Source organism: Heterodontus francisci, chromosome 33 (genome assembly GCF_036365525.1).
Source record: "Heterodontus francisci isolate sHetFra1 chromosome 33, sHetFra1.hap1, whole genome shotgun sequence".
NCBI lineage: Eukaryota > Metazoa > Chordata > Chondrichthyes > Heterodontiformes > Heterodontidae > Heterodontus > Heterodontus francisci.
In genome coordinates, this window is record NC_090403.1 from 19,400,326 (window position 1) to 19,413,240 (window position 12,915).

The following is a 12,915-nucleotide window of genomic DNA, read 5'->3' on the forward strand; positions in this document are numbered from 1 at the left end:
TAGCAACACCTAGGCATATAAGTGAAGGTAATCTATCAAAAAGCAAATATTCAGCATCCTCAACCTTCTGGGTGCCTTGATTTCTTTGGTTTGGGGAAGAGAGGCGATTGTACTAATACAAGCTGATCCAAGTACGTCAGACTTTTTTTGTGCGATAATGCATTGAGATACCTCCCAGCCATTGTTACAAGGCTTCCTCTCTGTTATTTAATTTGCAATGCTCTGACTGTTCAGCTCAATGTCTTCATTAACTGAAAACATTGATTAACTAATCCATCTCCATGACATGAATAAACTTCAACTGGAATATGACGCCTGAATTCAACACAAGGTGCTCATCCTGAAATAAATATAATTTATTCTCTGTGAATGTGGGCATCATGGGCAAGGCCAGCATTTATTGCACATTCCTAATTGCCCTAGAGAAGGTGGTGGTGAGCTGCCTTCTTGAACCACTGCAGTCCATGTGCTGAAGGTACCTCCACCCTGCTGTCAGTACAAAGTTCCAGGATTTTGAGCCAGCAATGAAGTAGAAATGGCAATATATGCTCAAGTTGCGATGGTGTGTAACTTGGAGGGCAATTTGTAGGTGGTAGTGTTCCCATGCACTTGCTGCCCTGTCCTTCTAGATGGTGGAGGTCATGGGTTTGGGAGATGCTTCCGAAGAAGCCTTAATAAGTTGCTCTAGTGCATCCTATAGAGTCACAGTCCACTGGTGGTGGAGGGAGTGAATGTTTAAGATGGTAGCTGGGGTGCTGATTGCTTTGCCCTGGATGGTGTCAAGCTTCTTGAGGGTTGATACAGCACCATTCATCCAGACAAGTGGAGAATATTCCATCACACTCCTGACTCGTGCCTGGCAGATGGTGGACAGGCTTTGGGGAGTCAGGAGGTGAGTTACTCACCACAGAATTCCCATCCTCTGACCTGCTCTTGTAGCCATAACATTTATGTGACTGACGCAATTGAGTTTCTGGTCAATGGTACCTGCCCCGCAGGATGTTCATGATGGGGGACTCAGTGATAATAATGCCTACACTAAGGGCAATACTCCAATAAACAAGTTGTGACATGAAGTTAGTGTAACTGTAACAGTGGATGTGTTTACAGCAATATAATGAGAGGAATATAAGACATTTCAGGTACAGAAAAAGACTATTTTCTCCAACTAATTTACTCCTTCATTGATTGAGCTCAGCTCTTCTTCAGCTAGTGTCGTTTGAACCCAGTTACATGATTTGCTTCATTAGCCTTTGCTGGTGTCTTATTCCCTGTGTCTATTCCCCAACCACAGCCACAGTGTAATTATACAGTACATAAGTACTGACAGCAACAAGTCTATGCTTCTCCCTCCCTCCCTCTCTCTCTCGAGAGAGAATGTCTAAGTGTAAACAAGCTGGGATTCAAGAAGGTGATGGCATCATGGATTCAAGTAAATGTGGGTCCATGAATGTCCCATCAGGTCCTTCACAACAAACAATCATGTCCCTATATTGGAACTTTTAGAATAGGCTTCTGATAGTTGTCCCAAAGCCCCCCAGTCACACCATATGGATGTCCCAGCACATGCAAACTTTGGAAATGTCTTCATAGCTCACTAGGTTTTTCTAAAGGAAATAAAGATAGACTTGCATTTAATAGCACCTTTGACATCCTCAGGATGGCCCAAACCACTTTACAGCCAATGAAATAGTTTTGAAGTGTAGTCACTGTTATAATGTAGGAACTGTTCCTCTCTCCATCTGTAATACTAAGGCTGGAACTTTACACACCTCCCCAGTATTTTACCAGTGGCGGGGGAGGTGGTGGGTGGTCTGCCCGCCTCGGGCCAATTGAGGCCCATAAGTGGCTAATTAATGACCACTTAAGGGCCTCTTCCCACCACCGCTGGTATTTTACCTTGTGGCCTTAGTGGGGGGAGGGGGGTCCCTCCTGATCGGGCACCTTTTGCCCCATGTAAGGCCCCCTGAGTGGCAAGTGCCACCCCGCAGGAAGACTCCCCCACCCTCGCGATTGAACCCTCCACTCCAGCGCTGCGGCTTGCCTGATTGGCCCTGGCGATCACTGTCCCCACTTATCTACACTCAGGACCTCCTCGATGACTGCTGCCCCTGAGACTGCTGTAGTACCGGCAGTGGCCACTACTCCCGGTGGCCTGCTGGGACTGAGGAACTGTCGGCCCTCTGACTGACCAGCATTTCTTAGAGGTGGGGCATCCTACCTTAGAGGGGTGGAAGTCACGTCTGCAGGCAGTTAATTGCCTGAGGACCGTGAAATAACAGCCATGGCTTCCAGGGCCAGTGGAGGCGGACTCACCTCTGACTTTCCAGATGGTGGGCGGGCCACTGTCTCCAAGTTAAATCCCGGCCTATGATTCTCCACGATCTTGAATTCTTGAGTAGGGAACGATAATGGGCCTTAATGGGCCAGATGATCTCTTCTTGCCTGTCATTTTTGTAAGTTCGTGCAGTGGCTATTGCTTTAACTGTGGCACAAAGTCAGGCCAAGCAGCGCATTCTCCTGTTAGTCTAATTAGCAAGTTTAGGCAATCTTTATTCGGTTCCTGACAAACAGCTTCACTCAGATATCCCCTCAGGATTGGCTGCAACTGAGCCAAGATCCATTTAATACTGATACCAATCAGATTAAAAGTAAGAGAACATTCTGTTCACTGCCAGCCAGAACCCTCAGCCGGAGCGGGAAACATTCCAGCAAAAAATGGTTTCCCTTTTTTTAATAAGATAAAAGAAGAAATACAAAAATGATTGCAACAAAAGCCACGACTTGCTCAGTTTTCTGCATGGGAACGTAATATTTAAAACATGAAGAGTTTCTCAGGCCGTCCTGACCTGCTAAATTGGAACCAACCTGATGTTCACAGCTCACCAGATGGTCTATCTTTACTAGATTTTTTTAATATAATTGTAACTTGTTAGGAAAGCAGCAAACAATCAGTCGGCTTGTTAAGGATGCTTGTCACTCTGCTTCTGAAAGATAATTGTGAATGTGGCAGCCAATTTAAATACACTAAGTGTTGCCAATGAAATTATTTCAAAATCCAATTAGCCCTGCTGATACAAGCGTGAAAAGCATTGATTCAGTTCTTGAGACACTTCCTCTGTCCTCTCTCATTCACCACTAACAGTTGATGAATTACCATGGAGATTACTGGATATCGCCAGCTTTATATAAAAGACAGTGATGTCAGATATGTAAACTGGAGCCAGTCAATATCACTAAAAAGATATGACCTGTGTGAACTGGATACTAAACTCATGAACAACAATTTTCATTTATTTAGCACTTTAATGTAGCTCCTCGAGCTAACTCCAACTCAGTGAAATTTGAAAATATCTTGTCAGGTTCATGAAGATGTTGGACTACCTTCTTGTTCAAATTCATCCTGTGAAACACTAGAGCATACACACATGCCATGTGTGCAGTTTGGGGAGATGGTGGCGTAACTGGTAATGTCACTGGGCTAGTAATCTAGAGGTGCAGGCTAATGCCCTGGGGACAAGGATTCAAATCCCACCATGGCAGCTGGTTAAATTTAAATCCAATTCATTAATGCAATAAAAAAAACTGGATTTGAAAGCTAGTCTCAGTAATACGACCATGAAGCTATCATCAATCGTCGTAAAAACCCATCTCATTCACCATTGTCCTTTAGGGAAGGATATCTGCTGTCCTTACCTGGTCTGACCTACATGTGACTTCAAACCCACAGCAATGTGGTTGACTCTTAACTGCCCTCTGAAATGGCCCAGCCAGCCACTCAGTTTCAAGGGAAATTAGGGTTGGGCAGCAAATGCTGGCCTTGCCAGCAACACACACATCCCATGAAAGAATAATAAAAGAAAATTGTGACAATGCATGGTGTCATGGTCCTGTAGTTTTTTTTTTCGGAATATGCGGTTTGCCTTTAAGGCTTGCAAGGGATCAGTATTGTTTTAAGAGCCTGCAAGCCTTAGGAGTTATGGAAAGGTACATTGTTGTTGCCTTAGAAACAGCCATTTGGAGACTGCGATTCAAAGGGTGCATTCTCGATACCATGGAAACAGCCACTGGGAGTGAGCCTGATGCGATACATTTGTTACAATTCAGTTTGAACTAGTAGTTAGGCGACAGTTTGTCCGAACTGAACACAGACAGAAGACACAGACAGCTGTGGTGTCAGCACTGGAAAAGAGCTCCTAAACATTTAAACTGAAGGAAATAGGATTTTTGTCTGTTTAATTATTATCTCTCGAAATTCTAAAAAGGCAAGCCAAGACAGAGATCTCTGGTAATTTAAATTGAAGAAAGGGAAGTTAGACTGTGACAATCTTTTATCCCTTAAAAAATTCTGAAGTCAGATTGATTCCATTGAAAGTGCTTGCAAGTTGTTAATTGTTGAAATTCACTGGACTTCGAACAACATTCTGCGAGGACTTCGAACAACATTCTGCGAGGACTTCGAACAACATTCTGCAAGGACTTCGAACTACGTTCTGCGGGGGTCGTCGAACACCATTCTACGAGAACTTGGAGCAACATTGGACCGTAAATTTGCAAGGACTCTAATTTTTCTATTTTTAAATGTTCATAGTGTTTAAGAATTTAGTTCTTTTAATTAAAGAGTTAATTTGTTGATTTAAACACACCTGGTTTGGTTAGCCTCATTCGGGGGTTAATAGATGGTACAATTTGGAAATACGCTTTAATTTGGAAAGTTTTAAATGATATGTTAGGCGATCTGTGGAGCGACAGGATTGAATTATCAGTGCGTCTCTCCCACCACAATTAGAATCATATATTTTGATTGGGGGCTTTGACAGGAGCGGTCGGTCGTAACATATTTATTGGGGGCTCGTCCTGGGATTTGAATAACATATTAATTGGGGGCAAACGCAAGATTTGAATCACATATTTATTGGGTTTCTGGATTTGAATCATATCTTAATTGGGGGCTCACTTGCAGTTGAATCATATTTAATTCAGTGGCTCGCGTCTAGGATCAGAATCAGACTAATTTGGAGGGCTCACATTTGGAATAATAGTAATCGTCTCTGGGATAACATATCTAAATTGGGGTCTTGCGTTGGACATCATATTAATTGCTCTCGAGTCTGGGATCTTATCAATTGGAAATTTGATTGTTGGGATCTAAATCTGACACCAATTACAAAAAAATTAAAAGAACCAGGTCTCTTGTATAATAAGGTACAGTCTATCCCATTGTTATGGCATTAGTGGTTGTAGCAGAGATTTTGGGAAAGTAGAATGTTTCCCTGAGTGACTTAATAACTGGGGTAGTAACTGTAGGTGTTGTCCACAGTTTACCAGTAAAGGGAATTGATCTACTACTAGGAAATGATTTGGTAGGATCAAAAATATCAGTTTCTCCTATGGTTACAGAGGAACCATGTGAAATTAAGGAAACGGAGCAAGTTCCGAGAATATTTCCTGCGTGTGTAGTTACCCGAGCAATGGCTAAACAGGATCCATTGTCAGAGGTACAAGGGGCACCACAAATAGATAATCAGGCATCTGAAACCTTACTTGGGGATTTATATAATCCAAATGAGATGTTTAACAGATCGTCTATCATTGCAGCACAGCAAGCTGATCCAGAGATCTACCAAATAGCACAGATGGCTCTGTCAGAAGCTGAGGTGAAAGGAGGTCCGGAAGGCTGTTATATGGCAAACGGGGTTTTGAGGAGGAAACGGAGACCGCCTCATAGACCTGCCAATAAAGACAGTTGTTGAACAGATAGTAGTCCCACCTAAATAGCGACAAGGATTATTAAGGTTAGCACACAACATTCCCTTTTCAGGACATAGGGAAATTTGGAAGACCAAATCACACATAAGCAAACATTATTACTGGCCAGGTCTTACAAAGGATGTGAGACAATTTTATAGGGCATGCCCCACCTGTCAAATAGTGGGAAAACCACAACCTACCATAAAACCTGGCGATGAGGTATTAGTGTTGTTACCATCACAGGGAGAACCATTAAAAGCATGGTTCAGTGGCCCATATAAAGTGATCAAAAGAGTGGGTAAGGTAGATTACTTGATTGAGACCCCTGATCGCCGGATGAAGAACTGGTTGTGTCACATTAATTTGCTCAAACCATATTACCACAGGGAGGAGGATAAGCCAGTACAGATATGTCAGGTAATCGGGACTGTGGAGAAGGAAAAGGATAGTGAGGATGAGGCAGAAGTAGGCCTGGGAAATTCTCAGATTGAACCTCCAACTATCCCGTCAGCGAATGCTAGGAAAATTAAACAATAACCTAGGAAAATTAAACAATAAGCTTTTACACTTAGAGGCAAAACAGCGTGAAGTCCTAACCAGGGGTTTCACAATGTTTCAAAATGTTTGTAGGGATAAGCCAGGATGTACAACCTTAGCCACACATGCTGTGGGTGTAGGGGGAACCATTCCTTTAAAACAACATCCTTGTCGCTTAGGTCCAGACAGACAGGCCCAAGTGGAAGCAGAGGTACAATGCATGCTGAAGGGCAGCTTCGATGAACCTAGTCAGGACAGCTGGAATTCGCAGATGGACTTGATGACTAAACCTGGTGGGATGGCTCAAACTTGCATTGACTCTAGAAAAGTCACTGTGGTAAAGAGGGCAGACTCCTACCCAAATTCTCATTTAAAGGACTGTAAGGACAGAGTGGGCAACACAATGTGTTTTAAAGAGACAGATGTATTGGAGGGATACTGTCAAATTCCTTTGACATCCCAGGGTAAGAAAAAATCAGCTTCTGTTCCACCGGACAGGGTTTTCCAGTGTCAAGTGATGCCACATAGGTTAAGGGGTACTTGAGAAACTTCTCAGAGAATAATGAACCCAGTAGTGGTCAGTGCTCTGCAGTTCACCTGGCTGAGGTGATGGACAATAGGGACACTTGGAAGGAAAACACAAAACAATTGGAAGACTATGCTTGTAAATTTGAAATGGGTTAATTGGAACAACCTTTTTGAAAATTTAAAGCTGAAATGTTCTGGTGGAACTTGTTGCTGTAGTCTAAACATTTTTTTTACAAATGTGTATATCTGTAAATGCATGAAAAAAAAGTTAGCATTTTACAATTTGAATTTTTTTTTTACCCATTGTAATGAAACGCATTTCAGGAATGGCATTTCATTCTGCTAGGGGCAGAGGTGTCATGGTCCTGTAGTTTTTTTTCGGAATATGCGGTTTGCCTTTAAGGCTTGCAAGGTATCAGTATTGCTTTAAGAGCCGGCCATCCTTACAAGTTATAGGAAGGTGCATTTTCGTTGCCTTAGAAACAGCCATTTGGAGACTGCGATTCAAAGGGTGCATTCTCGCTATCATGGAAACAGCCACTGGGAGTGAGCCTGATACAATACACTTGTTACAATTCAGTTTGAACTGACAGTTAGGAGACAGTTTGTCCTAACTGAACACAGACAGAAGACACAGACAGCTGTGGTGTCAGCACTGAAAAAGAGCTCTCAACAATTTATCTGAAGGAAATAGGATTTTTGTCTGTTTAATTATTATTTTGCGAAATTCTAAAAAGTCAAGCCAAGACAGAGATCTCTGGTAATTTAAATTGAAGAAAGGGAAGTTAGACTGTGACAATCTTTTATCCCTTAAAAAACTCTAAAGTCAGATTGATTTCATTAAAAGTGTTTGCAAGTTGTTAATTGTTGAAATTCACTGGATTTAGAACAACATTCTACGGGGCACCTGAAACAATATTGGACGGTAAATTTGCGAGGACTCTAATTTTTCTATTTTTAAATGTTCATAGTGTTTAAGAATTTAGTTCTTTTAATTAAAGAGTTAATTTGTTGATTTAAAGACACCTGGTTTGGTTAGCCTCATTCGGGGGGTTAATAGACGATACAGTTTGGCTGGGTCTTTCTTTAATTTGGAAAGTTTTAAATGATATGTTAGGCAATCTGTGGAGTGACGGGATTGAATTATCAGTGCGTCTCTCCCACCACAATTACAATCATATATTTTGATTGGGTGGGTTTTGACAGGAGCGGTCGGTCGTAACAATGGTCAGGTCTTTATTGAGACATTATACTTCATAAGTCCTGGATAAGTGCAGAGGTTCTTATTGAGGCATCATACTTCACAATTCTACTTTGAGTCCTCAGGTATATCAAACTTCACATTACGAGTATGAGTACAGCGTATGGAATGTCAATCACACTTCTAATACTAATTCTATCTTTGATCTCTACATTTCCAGGCATGGCACCAATAAATCATAGTCAAGCAAAGATACATACAAGTGACAACAGGAGAAAAACATGGAGCCAACAAAATGCACTTAGCCCTTGTCACTCTCTTCTATTCATTCTGTTACCTTAGATATATTGCCCTCTTAATCTCTTCCCATCATTTTATCACCATAAACACAAGTGACCAGATCATCACAGACATGGCTGAGTGGCTTTTCCACATTCCACCACTCTCCTTATCAGATAAGCTTTCCTTGCCTTTGGGTCACTTACACCATGCAGCCCAATTTGAGCAGAAAGCTGTTTTAACTCATCGTGTGCTGATCCCACAGACAGCCCAGGACATCGAGTACTCAGCTAGTGGAATCTCTCATTCCCACAGCATGGAGCCACCTTAAAAGGTTTTACCAACCAAACCATCTCCTAAGAGGTCGCAACCTCCATCCTGCCACTGTTTAAACCAGAAGTTGTGGGGGAAGGGGTTGGGGTCAGGTTTGAAATATTTTAAATTTTAATCTTTCATTCCTTCCCAACCCATCCATTCTTAAGGGTTAGGATTACCCCTGAACTCTCCAAACCCTTGAGAATCTGTGCTTCGCCAACTCAAAGATATCCTCAGGACTCCAAGGTGTAAAGAAGTTTTGACACCCCTTCCCTTTTTGACAAATGTGTCACTGGGACCACTAGGACAGTAGATGTTGAATGTCTCATTCACATTGGCTAATTGTATGAAATTAAGATATAAAAATGGAGGAGTTTGCACCCCTCATGTCAAGGGCTCCTTGTCTTTGTTGGTAGTTGTCTCTTGTAACAGTAATAATAGAAACGCACTGGGGGTCTTTTATCCTAGTGGCGGAGGTCTTGACATCTGGGGAAACTGATGCCAAGATCCTTGTGTCGCCTCTTCTAAGGAAGGCCCACCGAATTTAGTGCCAATCAGGCACTTACCTGGACAGCGGCGGGCCTTTCACTGGATTAAGGACACCAGTGCCAGAAGTCCCGTCTTTGCAGAGCTGCCAGCCAATCAGAGGCCGGCAACTGCAACGTCATCGCGAAGGCATTGGCTGCTGCTGCAGGATCATCTACCGGAGGCCAAGGAGCATTGCTGGAACCAGGCCTCAGGTAGGTTAGGATGGGAAGCGTCTCGCGGGGTGGGGGTCACGGGGAGGGGGTGTGGCAAGGAGGTCAGCAGCAAGGGAGGGGGGGTGGCCCTAAGTGGGCGCCCCCTTCCCGATGCCAGGTCCCTCATTCAGACACTAAGGGCCTTTTAATGAGGGGCCCTCATATGGTTTTCCATGCCGTGCTTCCCCTTCAGCAACAGGGCCGCCCACTGCACTGCTAATAGCCACTGTGGTGGAAAAGGCCCTTAATTGGGCATTAATTGCCCAGTTAAGGGCCTCAATTGGTGGTGGGACAGAAAGGTAGTTCACAGAGGCGAGCATAAAATTCCCCCCACAGTCTTTCTTTGTCTTAGATTCTCTTAGCTTTTCTCTGCAGTTAGAAAGATAGTGTTACAACCAGGTGAGAAAGGTGTCTAGGGGTCTTTTACTGTCTTCACCTGGTCTTATTGTAACAGTGTTTAATTTTAAACACACTGTGTTTTGAGCTCCCCCTTTGTGAATCCTCATTCACAGCTTTCCAATTATAAGGCAAAGAAATGAGCACACCAGGTTTTCTTTAGGTTTAAAGAAGAAAAGTGACATTTATTAAACCTTAAACTTAAACTCTAATACGGTTAATGCCTTTGGTTATATGACGAGCCCATGCTAGCATGCACACGCGATGCACAAATGCAAATAGGGACAGAAAAGAGCAGAAGAAAATAAAATGGAGAGGTTTGAGGCAGTCTCTAAAGGGTGTTTCTTGTTACTGTTTCTGTGTTTCCAGCTTGCCTTAGAGTTCTTGATTGTAGACAGCTCTTACTTTTCGTTGGGGCCCAGTATTCTTCTTAAACCTTGTTCACTGTAGGAGACTTTTCTCTCTTGTGGTTCATGTGTCTTCAATGGTTTTCAAAGCTGGTGAGAGCGAGATGAAAGCAGACAGAAGAGAGGTGTTCTCAGTCCAGGAGAAAACAGCTTTCTGAGTTCAAAATCCCTGTTGGAAGTTCAAATTCAAAAAACTCCAATAGTCAGTCAGTCATGTAACCAAACTGGTCCGACCACGTCTGTTTGTGTATTCGGCCATCTTACTAGTTAACCTGGAATGCTTCAACGTCTGGTAATCAAAAGTCCATTGTGGATTAAATTGGAGCAAGGAATAGCTCCTTTGTCCTTTGAAGTACTTGTCAGTTGATATGCTAATGTATCTCTCCAGCCAAAGTCTCCAATTGTTTTTTAAAGCAAGTTCTTTCTTCACCAACAATAGTTTCAAATCAATGTTCATGTGGCAAAATTAGCTTTCCTCATTCTTGGCAGGTAGGGGGCATGCCTGATAATAGTCTCTTTGACTGCTTCTGAAAGTTATATTAGGGCTATACTAGCCAGCTACAAACAGTGAGAAGTGTGTCAATCAATGGTACAAGTGCCTGAGATTAGGAGAGAGGAAAAGTGAGCCAGATAGTTCAAATATCATCAGTTGTGCATAATAGGGCTAAGAACATAAGAAATAGGAGCAGAAATAGACCATACAGCTCATCGAGCCTGCTCCACCATTCAATATGAATATGGCTGATCTTGGGCTTCAATTCCACTTTTCCGCCTGCTCCTCCTATCCCTTGATTTCCTGAGAGACCAAAAATCTTGTTATCTCAGCCTTAAATATATTCATTGATGCAGCAGCCATAACCCTCTGGGGTAGAACATTCCAAAGATGCACAACCCTTTGATGAAAAAATGTTTCCTCATCTCAGTCCGAAATGATTGGCCCCTTATTCTGAAATTGTGCCTCATTGTTCTAGATTCCCCAGCCAGGGGAAACAACGTCTCAGTATCTATCCTGTCAAGCCCCTTCATAATCTTCCAAAGAAGGGTCACTGACCCGAAACGTTAACTCTGCTTCTCTTTCCACAGATGCTGCGAGACCTGCTGAGTGATTCCAGCATTTCTTGTTTTTGTTTCAGATTTCCAGCATCCGCAGTATTTTGCTTTTATTTTACCCTTCATAATCTTGTTTGTTTCAAAGCAATCACCTCTCATTCTTCTAAACTCCAGGGAATATAGACCCAACTTACTCAGTTTCTCATCATAGGACAACCCTCTCATCCCAGGGATCAATCTAGTGAACCTTTGCTGTACCGCCTCCAATGTAAGTATATCCTTTCTTACATATGAAGACCAAAATTACACACAGTATTCTGGGTATGGTCTCACCAAAGCCCCATACAATTGTTGCAAGAGGAGTAGTGGAGGTACTAGAGGAGTATAGAAAGTAATTAGGAGAGCAAAGAGGGGACATCAAAAAACATTGGCAGGCAATATAAAGGAAATTCCTAAGGCTTTTTATAAGTATATTAAGGGCAAGAGGATAACCAGGGAAAGAGTAGGGCCCATTAGGGACCAAAGTGGTAATCTGTGTGTGGAGCCGGAGGATGTAGATGAGATTTTAAATGATTACTTTTCATCTGTGTTCACTATGGAGAAGGACGATGTAGGTGTAGAGATCAGGGAGGGGGATTATGATATACTTGAACATATTAGCTGTTCTGGCAGGCTTTAAAGTGGATAAATTCCCAGGCCCAGATGAGATGTATCCCAGGCTGTTATGTGAGGCAAGAGAGGAGATTGCAGGGGCTCTGACACAAATTTTCAAATCCTCTCTGGCCACAAGAGAGGTACCAAAGGATTGGAGGACAGCGAATGTGGTACCATTATTTAAGAAGGGTAGCAGGGATAAACCAGGTAATTACAGGTCAGTGAGTCTAACATCAGTGATTGGGAAACTATTGGAAAAAATTCTGAGGGACAGGATTAATCTCCACTTGGAGAGGCAGGGATTAATCAGGGATAGTCGGCATGGCTTTGTCGGGGGAGATCGTGTCTAACTAATTTGATTGAATTTTTCAAGGAGGGACTAGATGTGTAGATGAGGGTAAAGCAGTTGATGTAGTCGACATGGACTTCAGTAAGACCTTTGATAAGGTCCAGCATGGGAGACTGGTTAAGAAGGTAAGAGCCCATGGGATCCAGGTCAATTTGGCAAATTGGATCCAAAATTGGCGAAGTGACAAGAGGCAGAGAGTAATGGTCGAGGATTGATTTTGCGAGTGGAAGCCTGTGACCAGTGGTGTACCGCAGGGATCGGTGCTGGGACCCTTGCTGTTTGTAGTGTACATTAATGATTTAGACGTGAATACAGGAGGTATAATCAGTAACTTCGCAGATGACACAAAAATTGGTCGTGTTGTAAATAGTAAGGAGGAAAGCCTTAGATTACAGGACGATATAGATGGGCTGGTAAGATGGGCGGAGCTGTGGCAAATGGAATTTAATCCTGGGAAGTGTGAGGTGATGCATTTTGGGAGGACCAACAAGGCAAGGGAATATACAATGGATGGTAGGACCCTAGGAAGTACAGAGGATCAGAGGGACCTTGGTGTACTTGTCCATAGATCACTGAAGGCAGCAACACAGGTAGATAAGGTGGTTAGGAAAGCATATGGGATACTTGCCTTTATTAGCCGAGGCATAGAATATAATAGAGGGTGATGATATTGGCATCACGCATGTCCTGTGGTACTGTTCCCTCATC